We start from the raw sequence: 15,752 nt of genomic DNA, 5'->3' as shown, positions 1-15,752 counted from the left end.
AAAAACCAGCCAAGTTAGGAGTTCATGACTGCCTTGGCAGGCATCTCTGGCTGCTCGTGTTTCATTACCACCATCCTATAATTATGCCTCAACCACTGTCCTTTATCCACACTGGCCATGCCCATCACTGCCATCTCTCCTGGGCCACACGATGATACTGGCCATTAACATGAGATGCGACAGGCTGAAGGTTAGTGCTCATACCATTGTGCCTCATCTTTATTTTTTTCATTAGTTGCAGAGGTTCTTTCCATTATAATCCAACTGTAAAAATCACATCTATTTTAAGTTTTTCCAGAAACCTACAGAAAATAAGATATATGTCATAATTCTATTTCTAAATTTAAAAAAGGCAATGTCCTGTCTGGCCATTATAGGAAATCTGAAATTATTATAAGAAATAAGAAATCTGGCCATTATTAGAAATCAATGTCGTGTCTGGCCAAATAAGAAATCTGAACTCTGTGATTCCAAGCTGACACTTTTGCAGGAATTTTTTTTTTTTTTTTTTTTTTTTTTGAGACAGAGTCTTGCTTTGTCGCCCAGGCTGGAGGGCAGTGGAGCAATCTCGGCTCACTGCAAACTCCACCTCTCGGGTTCAAGCGATTCTCCTGCCTCAGCTTCCCAAGTGGCTGGAACTACAGGTGTGCACCACCACTCCCAGCTAAGTTTTGTATTTTTTAGTAGAGACGGGATTTTGCTATATGTTGGCCAGGCTGGTCTCAAACTCCTGACCTCAGGTGATCTGTCCACCTTGTGCCCGAAAAGTGTTGGGATTACAGGCATCAGCCACCACGCCTGGCTGAGACTTTTTTTAAGTCACAGAAATCACACAATTCAAAACTCCTATTTGACCCAATACAAGAAATATAAATTAGTTAACAATAAAAATCACTTGTTAATCTTGCCCAAGGCTGTCAGGACATCTCTGGAATGATCTTTGGACCAATGTTGCATTTATAATATGATTTTCATCTTTTCCTTAAGAAACATGAGTTAAGAAAACTGTGGTAGCAAGACTAAGGTAGATGTACACCGTTTAGTTTAACAGTGTTCATTTCAGCCAATCAACTGGTTGTTTGTGGACAATTCTTGGAAACTAGTATAATATATATATGATATATACATATGTAATATTTATTACATATATATGTATATATTATATATATAATTTTTTTAACTGATAGATTACTGTGGAGTCAGAGATAATAGCTTAAAGTTCTACTTTTTGCTGAAGAATAAGAGTTGGAAGTCAACCTCTGATCAAGCCATAATATTGTGCCAGTCTTTAGGATTTTGGTTTAATCAGCTGCATTGCATACCTCAGAAGATTTTTTTAAAATTTCACCATTAATCGTAGCATTTGGCACAATTTACTAAAACAGAACATATGTGTATCCCTGACCCAGTATTTCACTCCTAGGTATATATATATACCCAACAGAAACACACGCGTTCACCAAGACACCTACTAGAATGTTCACAGCAGCACTGTCCATGAGATCCCCAAACCAGAAACTATCCAAATACCATTAGCAACATAACTGACACATTTGGTACATACATACAGTGGGATGCTATATAGCAATGAAAAAAATGAGCAAATTAGATACAACAGTAAGAGAAATCTCACACATATAACCTTGAGCACAAGAAGCCACTGGTGAGAGAATATGGACTACATGATTCCATTTGTAAAAAGTTCAAAAATAGGCAAAGCTGATTGATCTGTGTGTAATGAATCAGGATATGGAGGAAGAATACTAAGTAACTAGAGACTCTCCTTGAGTACTGATAATTCTGTTTCTTTCTTTTTTTCCTTTTTTTAAATAATAAGATTTTGAATCAGGCAGGCTTCTGAGCCATAGTAGGCTCAGAGACTCCAATTTTCTGTTTCTGAATTTGGTGCAGATTACATGGGTATGTCTCATCAAGCTATACACTTAAGGTTTGTACACTTCTCAGTTTATCTGTTATACTTTACTAAAGAGTTTTTTTTCAAAAGAACCCTCAGCCACTGTACCCGCCAAAAGTGACTGTTTCATGTATGTGTATTGCCACTTGACGATACGGCAAACTTAAAACAATTTAAGTAACTTCATTAAGGTTGAAAGTGTTTCACATATGCTGGAAACAGGAGCAAAAAGATATTAAATGAAAAAATTGGGGGTTGCTTTTGAATTTTATAACAGAACAAACATATCAATCTACAAGGTCAGAAATCCGAAGTAAAAAATTAGAAAGGAGGCGACGTCTGTATCAATAGTGGATCTTGCTCTGCAGAAGGACAAAGGGAAGGACAGGACCAGACAAAAGAAGGGAGAATAAAGACCCAAGGCCTGAGAATTTCGAGTCAGCCCATGGCGGATTTGAAATCAACAAAGGGGCAGCTTAGAAATGGACACTGGAGTGACACAAAGATGGTGTGATTGAGTACTGGGCACTACTAACGTGTGAGAGACACACATTCACAGGGAGTCCAGGCAGCAACAGATCCCAACCCCTTTGCCGAACCAATGAAAGTGGACAGATGTTAGGTAGTGGGGAGTGACATGTGCACAGTTCAGAATGCAGAAGTTCTCCTTTCTTCCCAAAAGAATCTAGTCATTTACAAACACTCAATCTTACTTGGGCCAGATTTTTTTTTTTTTTTTTTTTTTTTTTGATACGGAGTCTGGCTCTGTCACCCAGGCTGGAGTGCAGTGGCTTGATCTCCGCTCACTGCAACCTCCGCCTCCTGGGTTCAAGCGATTCTTCTACCTCAGCCTCCCGAGTAGCTGGGACTACAGGCGCCTGCCACCATGCCCAGCTAAACTTTTGTATTTTTAGTAGAGACGGGGTTTCACCATATTGACCAGGCTGGTCTCGAACTCCTGACTTTATGACCCACCCGCCTCAGCCTCCCAAAGTGGTGGGATTTCAGGCATGAGCCACCGCGCCCAGCACAGGCCAGATGATTTTTAATTTAACAGGGAGGCCAGGCGCAGTGGCTCACGCCTGTGATCCCAGCACTTTGGGAAGCTGAGGCGGGCGGATCACCTGAGGCCAAGAGTTACAGACCAGCCTGGCCAACATGGTAAAACCCTGTCTCTACTAAAAATACAAAAGTTTAGCTGGGAATGGTGGCAGGCGCCTGTAGTCCCAGCTACTCGGGAGGCTGAGGTAGAAGAATCGCTTGAACCCAGGATGTGGAGGTTGCCATGAGCTGAGATCACGCCACTGCACTCCAGCCTGGGTGACAGAGCCAGACTCCATCTCAAAAAAAAGGAAAAGAAAAGAAAAAGAAAAAAAATTTAAATGGGGAGCCAGAGGTCTCAGTAGCTGGAAAATCCTGTAAAATATCATCTAAAACCATTCAGTCAGTCATTCTTTCAATATTATCTGTTGAATGGTTACTCTAAGCAATATTTTGAGCTAGAAGCCACATGGATGAGAAAAGAGGTCCAAATTCTATTTTAAACAAGGTGAGGTGCACCATTTTGTAATGGGATAGCCTATTGCTAAATTATTTAGTTAACTGTGAATCTCACACCCAACTCATAAGGTTCTCAGTTTGAGGCAGTGTTTAAAGGCATGGATCCTTTTATGGTTAGGGTTTCTTTCTTTTTTTGTTGTTGCTGTTTTTTGTTTTTTTGAGACAGTCTTACTCTGTCATCCAGGCTAGAGTGCAATGGTGCGATCTTGGCTCACTGCAACCTCCACCTTCCCAGTTCAAGTGATTCTTGTGCTTCAGCCTCCTGAGTAGCTGGGGCTACAGGTATGTGCCACCATGCCTGGCTAATTTTTGTATTTTTAGTAGAGAGAGGGTTTCACCATATTGACCAGGCTGGTCTCAAACTCCTGACCTCAAGTGATCTTCCTGCCCCGAACTCCCAAAATGCTGGGATTACAGGTGTGAGCTACTGTGCCTGGCCTAGTTAGTTCTTTGTGTCAACTTTGCTAGGCTATAGTACCATTATCCAATAAAAGATTCATCTAAGTGTTGCTGTGAAGGTATTTTGTAGATGTGGTTAACATCTATAATCAGTTGACTTTATTTTTTTTTAATTTTTTAATTTTTGAGAGAGTCTTGCTCTGTTGCTCAGGCTGAAGTGCAGTGGTGTAATCACAGCTCACTGCAGTCTCGACCTCCAAGGCCCAAGCAATCCTCCGACATCACCCTCTCAAGTAGCTGGGACCACAGGCATGTGCCACCACGCCTGGCTAATTTTTTTTAACTTTTGTAGAGATAGGGTTTCCCTATGCTGCCCAGGCTGGGTGGTTGACTTTAAGGAAAGGAGATTTTTCCTTGATAATGTGGGTGGGCCTCATATGATTAGTTAAAAGGCCTTAAGAGAAAAACTGAGTTTTCCCTGAGAAAGAAGAAATTCTAAGTAAAGAGTGCTCCATGAGCTCCTGCCTAGCTTCCAGTCTGCCAGCCTTCCCTATAGATATGGGACTTGCCAGCCTCTCCAATTGCATAAACCAATCCTATTGGTTTTGTTTTTCTGGAGAACTGATTTTCTGTTTTTTTGGAGAGCTCCAGTTATCCTGGAGAACTGATAAAGATGGTAATCAAACCCCTTGGGTTCAAGGCCTGGCTCTGCCATGTCCCCATCTCGGTGTCCTTTTTACTTTTGTTGCCTCATTTGTAAAATGGGGATAATAACAGTAACCTAACACATAGGAATCAGAACCACCCCTGGCACAGAGTGCTTTGAAAGTGTTTCTGAAACAAATAACTGTGGTTCCAAGTTGCACAAAATTCCGTATTTCTTAGCTGGAAAACCTGAGTTTTCTTTATTCCCAACAATTTGCCATCAACCAAACACGATGACTCTTCCCCACACCAAGAATTAAATAGCCTTGGGACAACAGCTTCTCACCAGCCACGCCAGCCTAACCCCACTCAAAGGAATGATGCAGCAAAGCTGAGGTCACAGCACTTCTGGAACACTCTTAATTCTCCAAGTTCTCAGCTGCTAAAAACAGCTGAGCTTAAAGAGGCTGCCAGGAAACAGACTCCGCAGAGAGCTATTCCTACTATTTGCAAGGGTGGGAGTTTTAGAAAGGAGTCCTAATCATTCCCTCTGTTCCCACTGTTAATCCCTACAGCAACTTGCCATGGCCCCTTGGGATGAAAGATTAAATAGGGAATCAAAATGTTGTTTTTGTGGACACACATTTTAGAGGTAGAATATGATGCTGCTGCTGATGGTGATGATAACTTTTACTGAGCACTTACGAGATGCCAGATGCTGTTCTCAGTGCTAACCATTAACTCATGTAAGCCTCAGAACAACCCCGGACCTAGATACTGTTAAGTCGGTGCAGAAGTCACTGCAGTTTTTGTCATTAAAAGTAATGGCAAAAACAGCAACTACTTCTGCACCAACCTAATACAACCATCCTCATTGCACGGATAAACAGAAAGTGGCCAAGGTGAAATCTGAACCTAGGCTTTCTGGCTCTCCCTCCTGTGTGTGCTACTGCTGAGCCTGGATTGTGACGAGGGAGGAGGGAGGCAAGGGAACAAGTACAGAACAGGGCTGTGATTGATGGGAGTGCTTGGCAAGCTTGGCAACCAAGTGCTTGGTTCAATCAATGGTTAAATCAGCTTATTTTAAATGAAACAAATTTCAAAGACTGAAGTAGAACAAATCATACACCATGTTCCTCCCTGAATTTCTTTTGTTCAAGTGTATAATTTGTGCCCACTTTTATATATAAATACCAAAGCTCACAAAAGATTCATGCTATGGTATTTCAACCTTTCATCTTCATATGAAAAAAAGCAAGGCAAAGCGATTTTGAAATTATTTCTCATTTATCCACTAGCAGCACAATGAAATCAAACACCTGCTTACTTGAAAAATGATAAAACACATTTATTCTTATTTGCTCCCATATTACACCAAGTTTTCCCTTCAGAACTTCATGTTGACAAAGATATCTTGTTCTACAGGATTCCTGTGAATTAAGTCTTAGAAGACTTTTCTGGAATATGTTTTTATACCTCAGAAAACAAAAAAGATACACAGGATCAGATTCTATCAGAAACTGGTAAATTTTCACATGAGGAAGATAGACTGGGTCTCAGATACTCTTGTCCAACTTCTCTGGCTCTCAATATTTTTCTGTGCCCTAAGAAAATGATCTGAACACACAATTTACATTTTTTTTTGAGACAGAGTCTCACTCTGTTGCCCAGGCTGGAGTGCAGTGGCACAATCTCAGCTCACTGCAACCTCTGCCTCCCGGGTTCAAGCGATTCTCCAGCCTCAGCCTCCCAAGTAGCTGGGACTACAGGTGTGTGCCACCATGTCAGACTAATTTTTTTGTATTTTTAGTAGAGATGGAGTTTCACCATGTTGGCCAGGCTGGTCTCGAACTCCTGACCTCAAGTGATACCCCCGTCTCAGCCTCCCAAAATGTTGGGATTACAGGCGTGAACCACGGTGCCCGGCCACAATTTACGTTTACCCCAGAGACCTGCCTATAGTCATGCTGCCCTTTGGCTTACAGTCCCTTGGAGCTAATGCAGGATCATACAGAATCCTGGGTCAGAGAAGCTATTAGGAAGGGGAAATTCTCAGATAGCTATGGCAGGAGAAGAGATGTGGAAGTGCCACAAATGAAGTTTACGCCAAGTCCTGAGACCTGATTTTGGCCAACTGTGTAAACTTGCCTTGCTGTGGAACTCTTTCCAGAGATAGAAGCACTGAGAATAATGCAATGACCCTGCTAATGTTTGCACCTAGAGAGGTTATGCTGACAACAGCCAGGCCTTCACGTCCCATGAACATCTTTGTGTACCTAGCCAAGGTTCCCAAGCTCAAGAATGGCATCCTGGAATTCTGGGGACATAAAGTCCTTCTCTGGGGCCACCTGCCTCTCCCCTTTCTGAGTTGTGTCTTCCAGGTGTTTTACTGGAGCAGCACCAGCAGAAGGTGGGAGAGGGAGGCTGCTTTCTCTCCATGATCCCTGTAAAAACGGGCTGGTCATACCGGCGCTCCTTGTCTATGGATTCCCTGCCATGAGGAACAGACTGGAATGGATGTTCACAGAGTGCTTTAAGACGATTACATCCTTTTAAAAATCCATAAAATTATTACAAAAAAGAAGCCAACAAAACACTCCTTCCTGAAATTGTCCCCTTTGGGTAATAATATGAAAACATGTTTCCCATTGGAGCTCTCTTACAAGAAAAAACCTTCATTGTCAGATTTCTGGGTTTCTAATATTGAGATTCCTAGTTTTTATGTACTCTGAATGCATGTTTGTGTGTGTATGCATAAATACACACACACATATATAATTTAGTTAAAATATACTATGTGTATATATGTGTGTATATACATATTAATATATATATATATAAAATTCGGTTAAAACATAGTTAAAAACAACCAATGAGCAATGTTCCAGCTAGTCCTTCCAGACCAGTTTTGTAAATTCTGTGAGGCACCTCCTCAAAACACCATCCTTTAAAACCAGCAAGACATAGCCTACTGCTGACTCCCTATGGCCAGATAGGACACTCAGACAAGAGGCCTTCACTTTGGCAGCTATCATCTGTACACTCAGACAAGAGGCCTTCACTTTGCCAGCTATCATCTGTACACTCAGACAAGAGGCCTTCACTTTGGCAGCTATCATCTGTCCTGGGCAAGAGCCAACAGCCACAGCACAGTCCTTCACCTTACGCACCAACCTTGTTAAGAAAGAAAATCCTGAGATTTCAAGGCTGGGTTAAGAGAACCAACAGGCTCTCAGTTAACTTAGTGGCAAATGTAAGTGGCATCAATGAGTTCTACAATGCCAAGTGTCGCCCAGCCTGGGAACAAAAACATTCCTATTTTTTTAATGAATGGCAATTTAAAATGATAACTTTATGCTAAAGATTCACCTTTAACTTGTCATCTAACCAGTTATCAAAGCAACAGTGCAACACAGAATTCTGGCTTTGGCCGTCACTTCACATGTCAAGGCGCTGCAGCGGTGACTTGCAAGGTGTTTAGACGGCGGGCGAGAGGCTGAGTGCATGGAAAGCCCTGCTGAAAGCCTGTTTTAAGCTTCCATTCGGTTCATCTGCTTTCCCATGGGCAAGCAGCCACCGCCTATCACAGAGCTACCCCAGTCTTAGGTCAGCAGACAATATGGGCGAAGTCTGCAAGAGACGCACTGGCTTGGGTGTGGTCACTGGCAAAGAAAAGCACTGGTCCTCTAGCAGCGGCTCCCAAACCGAGAGCCTCACCCTTGCGGGATCATTTCCACCCGCTTCTCCGCAATTTGACCACAATCCGCACCAGCCCTTACGACTCCCCCTGAGAAAGCACAGCGGCAGTCCCTAGACTCCGGCCGCCTCGGCAGACAAAGCCGCTGCTCGTGGGAACCCGCGCTGCACCGAGGCGACCTCCAGTCTCTGGCACCTGCGTCGCCGCCCGGCAGCTCCGCGCCACTAACCACGCCGCGTCTCGGCAGTGGGTGGACAGCGCGGGGCCGGCGGCGGCGCTGCACCAGAAGGCACCCGAGCCGGAGTGGGGGTGTGGCTGTCTGCAGGCCTCCAGGCCGGGGGAGCGCCTCCCACACGGGATTCCCGGCGGGGCCAGGCCCCCATACAACCCCAAAGCCAGCACGTGCCCGGAGGTTCCGCAGGGAGTATTCCCAGCACCTGAAAACTGCACCCTCGCGTCCTGGGTGGCCCTGGTTCGTCGTCGGGTGGACACCAGGGTCGGCTATTGTTCTCCGGGTCTCCCCGAAGGGAGACCCGCCTCCCTGGCAGCACCTGCCGCTGGGCAAAGCCTTTCAGCTCCTCGAGAAAAGGGCGTGCCGAGGGCGCCGCGGAAGATCACAAAACCCTAAGCGAGTCGCTACCGGCTGGTTTCAAGCCTGGAGACAAAGCTCCTCACCAAGCCAGCCCAGCCCTGTCCCGGATCTGCCACCCTAGGTCCCTAGCCCCGGTCCGAGGGCCACGCCCAGCCGGCCACCTGGGCCGCGGGGCCCCGCGCCTGGAGCTGAGGATCCTCGGGCCCGAGACCGCCTCTCAGCTGCTTGCCCCTCCCTCCTCGGGAGGCTCCCCTTCCCAGGAGGCCCCCTCCCCCGCACAGCGCGGGTCCCCTCCTCGCTCCCGTCCTCCCTCCTCAAACCCAGGCGGCCTCCACCCGCCTGCATCCCTCCTCCCCTCCCCATTCTTCAGCAGATCCAGCCTCGCCGGGCGCCACCTGCACCGAGCTCCTTCCCTCGTTCTTCGGACCCGCCCCCACCCCTTCTCTTTCCTCCTCAAACCCTAGTTCCCACTCCTTGCTCCCCGAGACCCACTACCTGTCCTAACCCAGCTCCCCAGCCTTCCCCATCCCCATCTTTTCTCAACCAAGGCCTCCCTTTGCCCTCTCCCGGCTTCTCTCCAGCTCAGACTCCAGCCCCGTCCCCAGGCCCAGGGCGTCGACGTCGGTGCCCGCTGAGATCGATGCTGCAAGGCGGGCTCCCGCGCTGGGCTCCAGCCGAGGGACCCAGCTCAGCGCCCGCTCCGGGCTGGGCAGCCGCAGGAGGCCTTTGTGGCTCAGGCAGGAGGCTCGGAGGCGGCGGGCGAGTCCTCTGCAGGCGTCCGCTCCGTTAGCCGGGCGGGTGGAACAGACCGCCGGGTCGGGTCCAGGCTGGGCAGATCCCAACTCGGAGGGGAGAAGGACGGAGGGTGTGTATCTGGGTGGTGTGTGGGACCGGGGACAGCGCAGATCCTGGGACCGGCAGGACTGGCCCCCGGCCAGAGGCGCCCCCGCCCAGCCCTCCAGCGGTCCACTGCACCGCGCCCGGCTAGGGAAGCGGCCCACTGCGTGCTAGGCGCGAAACCCCTCGGCCGAGCCGCCTCCTCACCCCAGGGCTTTGCAACCCCGCGAGCACACATTAAACGCTTACTGTGAGCAAGGCCCGGCACGGCGCTTCGTGGGCGTACAAAGAGGACCCCAAGAGCGCCCCGGCTTAGCCCCGATGGCCACCTCCCAACCCCAAACCACACCTCCCGCCGCGTCCCCTGCGGCCAGGCCCTAGGCGCACCCGGCTCCCCGCCCTTTTGTGCGCCTCACGCAGAAACAGAAGGGGGAGAGGAGGATGACCTAGCCTAGGAGGGGTAAGCCCACCGACCCCCCTGCCATCACCCACTCCTCCGAGATGCTGCGGCCGCGGGGGCCGGTGGCTCGGTCCGTCTCCGTCTCGCCGCGGCGCCGGAGCTGCGGGTGCTCGGGGCGGCGGCGGCTGCAAGCGCGCTCGCTCGGGGGCCGCCTCAGCGCGCCCAGCGCGGGAGTCCAGAGTGGGGAGCGGGGGAGGGGCGCGTGTCGGGGGCTGGGAGCGGCCTCCGCCAATCACCGCGCGGCCGGCTCCTCCCGCCGCTCCCCACCTCGGCTAGCAGGTTAAGGGGAGGCGGGGACAGGCGGCGCCCCGCATCCTCGGCGCCGCGCGCCACCGCCGCCTGGGGACTACAACTCCCGGCAGGCCCTGCTGCAGGGCCGGGGTCCGAGAGCGGACGTAGGGCGCGGCCGGAGAACTCACCGACCGCCCTAGCACCCGGCTCCGCGTTCCCTTGGATTTCCATGGCGACTCAGGACACCACAAAGCCTGGACGCGCTGAGGCACGGGTCCCCGGGGAGGGCCGGGGGCGGTTCCGGAGGACACCCCGCCTCCCCTCCCCCAGCTGGATCCCACCCCGGGGGGCTGAAACAATGCCGCGGCCGCCGCTCCCGGGCTGCGGCCGCGCTGCCCTCCGCCGCGGGACCCCCGCCGAGGCCGCCTGGTTCGCGCCAAGACCCGCTCAGACGCCCGCGGAATTGCAGGATGCAAAGGGCCGGTTGGGCGTTATAGGAAATCTGTTCTCATGAACAAAGTGGACGGCCACTTGGGGCCACCGCAGTTCGCATCTGCACCCGGTGAGGTTTCGAACCCGGAGTGCGTTCTCTCCACTGAGAAGATTTTGCCCAGCGCCACGCGGGTGCTTCCCTGTCCAGAGCGCTCAGGCCCAGTGCCTGTCTTATTTCTGGCTTCCGTCAAGGGACAGCGAAACCTTTGGAAATTATTCATAACCCAATTTACATTCGCTTCACCTGTTTCTTCATGTTTAAATACATACATAATTTACCAAAATCAACAAATCTAAAAAAGGAGAGGAAGGATCATCCCGGGTTTGTCCCACCTCCCTAGCTAATCCCGGTTCAAGCTTTTGCCATTGATCTGTGTTATTTTCTGCAGTTGTAATAATAGTTTGGATTAGTCATTTGCCTCTTTGCATTTAATGTCACTCCGAAGGCGTTGCGATGCGCCTTAAAATACAGCATCGAGGACCCCCAAACTGCAGCTGCAGAATCCCTCCCTCCCCGGTCTCCCCCGCGATCCGATGGGGAGAGGAGTCCCCTGGCAGCCACGGCCTCGTGAGGTGGTTCTCTTTGCAGGATACTTTCAAACAAAATGGTGTTCACTACTCCGGGGGCGTGGAGGGGGTCCCCTCTCCCCATCTGAGCAAAATCTACCCGGGCGCAGGACCCGCAGAGCCCACCAAGGCGGGGTTCCCAGCCGTCCTTCCCCAGAGAGCTTAGGGCCTGGACCAGGCCAGGCTGGCCTTTGAGGGATGCATTTCTGGATTACCCCACCACTAAGTCTGCACTTCTCCCCTTCCCAACTCCCCTCTGCTTGGTAAGCAGAGAGCAGGGAGCCCCCAGAGGAACCTCAAAGCATCCCCAACCCAGCGCAGCCCGGGATGTGGCTGTGAAAACTGCTCCAGCTTGGGGCACTGCCCTATGGATTCTCCAGGGCTTTGCCCGGACAAGGATGTAGGCAAAATGGACTGGGCTTCAGGGAGGTAGCGTGGAGCTCCGAGCGGCCTCCCGGCGGTGGGGTCCCGAGGCTACCGCGCGCGGGCGGCGCTGCGCTTTTTGCTTAAGGGAGAGAGAGCCCTCTAGTGACTGTAAATGTTTTCTGCAGCGTCTCGTAGAACTTAAATTTGGACTCTAGCCTCTTAGCTTCCTTGGGCTACCTTCCCTAGTCAGCGAAACGGCTGCCTCTACGTCATCTGTCAGTTTAGGACATTGATAAAGGTTGCACCCAAACCGAGGGTTGCATATGTCCTCAGTCCTCGACTTCGGTTTGTTGTTGTTAACTTAGGCTCCATTTCCTGGGAAGTAGAAAGAGCACAGAGCTGGGAGTCCCACATGGCTGGGTTGGAATCCTTGCTCCTTTAGTTTCTGCCTACTTGACCTTGAGAAAGTGACTTACTCCATCTGACCCTTAGCTCCACCCAGAATATTGGGGTCATATACATTCTTTTAACCTTGTCGTGGAAATTAAATGAAGAAATGTAGATAAAGGCCATAGCACATTGCCTGGCGTAGTGTGCATGCAACAAATGCAGCTATTATTATTTATCCCACAGAAAGTGGTTATTGAACAGTGTGAGGGATATAAGAATATGTGACACTCCCCGTAATAACAGCCATAAAAGGCAATATGTTGTGATTTTTATTATAAAGCTGATATTACTACTCAGTCAGATAAAGTAGAATAAGAATTCAGACGAGAAAGAAATCAGTTCTGCATAACATTGGGAGATGGAGGAGCTAGAATTTGGATTTCACCTGGATATTGATTTGATGGACAGTTCTAAGCAGAGGTCTGAGATTCTGGGGTGAAAGAGCAAAAACTTATGGGTGGGGAACCCCAGGGGTATTTGGAAGACAGCAGAAGAACCCACCATGTCTTGAAAGTCAAGTCCCTGAATGAGGGTGATGGGAAGAGAATAGGGATGGTGAGTTAGGCAGGAGTTGGGGGTCAGACCTCACAAAGCCCAGGGCTACTGGTTTTTATGAGTAAATGTGTTCTGAGTTCCCAACAGCCTTAACAAACTTCAGAATAAAGGCAAGTTAAAGACCACCATGAAAGGAGGAGGGAGGAAAATCACACTTTCTGAACTCCTATTATGAGCCCGGGTCTATTTGGTGTTTTACAACACATCATTTAATCCTTGCTCCTCCACACAGGAGGTAGCATTGCTCATTTCTTACAAATGAGGCTATCTGGACTTAGAGAGGTTAAACGATTTGCCTGGGAAGTCACACTGCTGTAAGCAGCAGAGCCAGGATTCCAAAGGACATCTGCCTGGTGCAAAGCTGAGCTCTTCCTGCTCCAGCACGTCCTCCCTGCCAGCCTCCAGAAGGCCGGATCTCCAGTGCAGAGAGAGCCTGTGACGGTGAGTGACCCTCAAGGAGAGCCTGTTTCCAAGCTATGGAACCCAGACGTTCCTTCCTCTGCAGCAGCAACCTGTTCCTCCTCGAATGCCCCCGGCAAAGGGGCTCTCCAGTATTCCCAGGAGCTTTGTATAATATTAAGTTTCCTCCTCATCCTTCTCTTTTCACTTTTTTCTTGCTCCTTATACTTCTCTGTGACAACCCTAGTGTGGGGAACACATTGTGAAGTCTAGTTAGCCATTAAAAAAAAACAAAAAGTGAGGCCAGGTGCAGTGGCTCATGCCTATAAACCCAGCACTTTGGGAGGTCAAGGTGGGAGGATCACAAAGCCCAGGAGTTTGAGATCAGCCTGGGCAATAAAATGAGTCCTTGTCCCTGCAAAAAAAATTTAAAACATCAGCTGAGTATGGTGGCAAGCGCCTGTAGTCCCAGCTACTCAGGAAGCTGGGGTGAAAGCATCACTTAAACCCAGGAGGCGAAGGTTGCAGTGAGCCCAGATTGCTCCAGTGCACTCCAGCCTGGGTGACAGAGGGAGACCCTGTCTCAAAAAGAAAAAATAGGCCAGGCATGGTGGCGCATGCCTGTAATCCCAGCACTTTGGGAGGCCGAGGCGGGCGGATCACCTGAGTTTGAGACCAGCCTGACCAACATGGAGAAACCCCGTCTCTACTAAAAATAACAAAATTAGCCAGCTGTGGTGGTGCATGCCTGTAATCCCAGCTACTCAGGAGGCTGAGGCAGGAGAATCACTTGAACTCGGGAGACGAAGGTTGCGGTGAGCCGAGATCACGCCATTGCACTCCAGCCTAGGCAACAAGAGCGAAACTCTGTCTCAAAAAAAAAAAAAAAAAGAAAGAAAGAAAGAAAAAATAGGCCGGGTGCGGTGGCTCAGGCCTGTAATCCCAGCACTTTGGGGGGCCGAGGCAGGTGGATCACCTAAGGTCAGGAGATCGAGACCAGCCTGACCAACGTGGTGAAACCCTCTCTCTCCTAAAAATACAAAAAAATTAGCTGGGTGTGGTGGCACGCGCCTGTAGTCCCAGCTACTTGGGAGGTTGAGGCATGAGAATCACTTGAACCCGGGTGGCGGAGGTTGCGGTGAGCCGAGATCGGGCCACTGCACTCCAGCCTGGGCGACAGAGCGAGACTCCGTCTCAATAAAAAAAGAAAGAAAGAAAAAAAAAATTTGGCCGGGTGTGGTGGCACAGGCCTGTAATCCCAGCTACTCCAGAGGCTGAGGCCGTAGAATTGCTTGCGCCAGGGAGTTAGAGGCTGCAGTGAACTGAGAGCTTGCCATTGCTCTCCAGCCTGGGTAACAGAGCAAGACTCCATCTCAAAATAAATAAACAAACAAATAAATAAATGTCAACCAGCAGTCAAACCTGTGTATTCAAGACAGTGCCACAAAGCAGGAGCCAAATTTAAAAAGCACGGGGCCAGGGGGGCGACAAGACAGACAGACTTTGGGAGAGGGAGACAGGACAACAGAGAAAGCATGAAGAAGATCTAAAGACATAGAGACACTCAGATACACAAACAGGGGAATGAGACTGGGAGGGTTCCAGGCCCCAGAGCAGTGACTACCCAGTCAGACACAGGGGACGGAGGAGGAGGCCTGGGGAGGCTGAGGGGGTGCTGTGCTAGAGCTGAAACATCAAAGTAAATTCCAATGGTTTACCACTACCCTTGAAATGCCAAGGAGCTCTCTGAAAATTTAAATCATTCCTTCTGGCCTAGGGAAGTTTTTTTTTTTTCCTGCTTTTATTTTCAAATTTCAGAGTTTAATTTTGAAATGCAAGTTTGTCTTCTCTTGGAACAAGAATGGCCACAAACCAGCATAAAGGAGGAATTGCTGGATGATTCCAGCTGCCCCAGCCTTGTAGCAGAAATCTAAAACGTTAAATTGACATTTATTTCACGCACATATAGAGGTTCTTTAAGCCAAACAAAGCTAGAAATTGCATAGTCTCACAATGCCAACATTATCCAGATGAGGATAATGAGGCTTTGTTTTAAGCCTTTTTTCTCCCTTAACAAATAAAATTCGAGTATAAGAAAGAATAATAATGAGGATAAGAAACACAAGTCAAACAATCACCTTCAGGGAACAAAAGAATTACTCTAAGAGCCAGATCTTTAATCACCTTTTGGTTTCCTACCTGTCATATTCCACAACACACGGCTTTACTGAGCCCCTACTGGTGGAGGAGCTGAGAACATAGGAAAGAATCCTTTCACCCATGCCCCCAAATTGAATTTTTATTTATTAAGTGAATCCAAAGTAAGACAGTAGGATCAGGCCTGGTGGCTCCCGCCTGTAATCCCAGCACTTGGGAGGCCAAGGCGGTGGATCACCTGAGGTCAGGAGTTTGAGACTAGCCTGGCTCACGTGGCGAAACCCTGTCTCTACTAAAAATACAAAAATTAGCTGGTGTGATGGTGCATGCCTGTAGTCCCAGCTACTCATGAGGCTGAGGCAGGAGAATTGTTTGAACCCCGGAGGTGGAGCCAAGATCACGCCACTGAATTCCAGCCTGGGTGACAGAG

General features: G+C 49.0%; 1 protein-coding gene across 1 annotated transcript in view; it reads right to left on the bottom strand.

Annotated features, from left to right (window-relative positions):
• Positions 1 to 10,291, bottom strand: part of DPYSL5 (dihydropyrimidinase like 5) — a 100,191-nt gene extending 89,900 nt beyond the window's left edge. The window contains exon 1 of the mRNA XM_003270619.3: positions 10,138 to 10,291. The gene's annotated coding sequence lies outside the window, so the exon portion shown is untranslated. The remainder of the gene's footprint in view (positions 1 to 10,137) is intronic.
• Between the last annotated feature and the right edge of the window lie 5,461 nt (positions 10,292 to 15,752).

The sequence above is a fragment of the Nomascus leucogenys genome, chromosome 19, assembly GCF_006542625.1.
Source record: "Nomascus leucogenys isolate Asia chromosome 19, Asia_NLE_v1, whole genome shotgun sequence".
Classification (NCBI taxonomy): Eukaryota; Metazoa; Chordata; class Mammalia; order Primates; family Hylobatidae; genus Nomascus; species Nomascus leucogenys.
The sequence above is the reverse complement of the archived record's forward strand: the minus strand, read 5'-3'. Positions and strand labels throughout refer to the sequence as shown.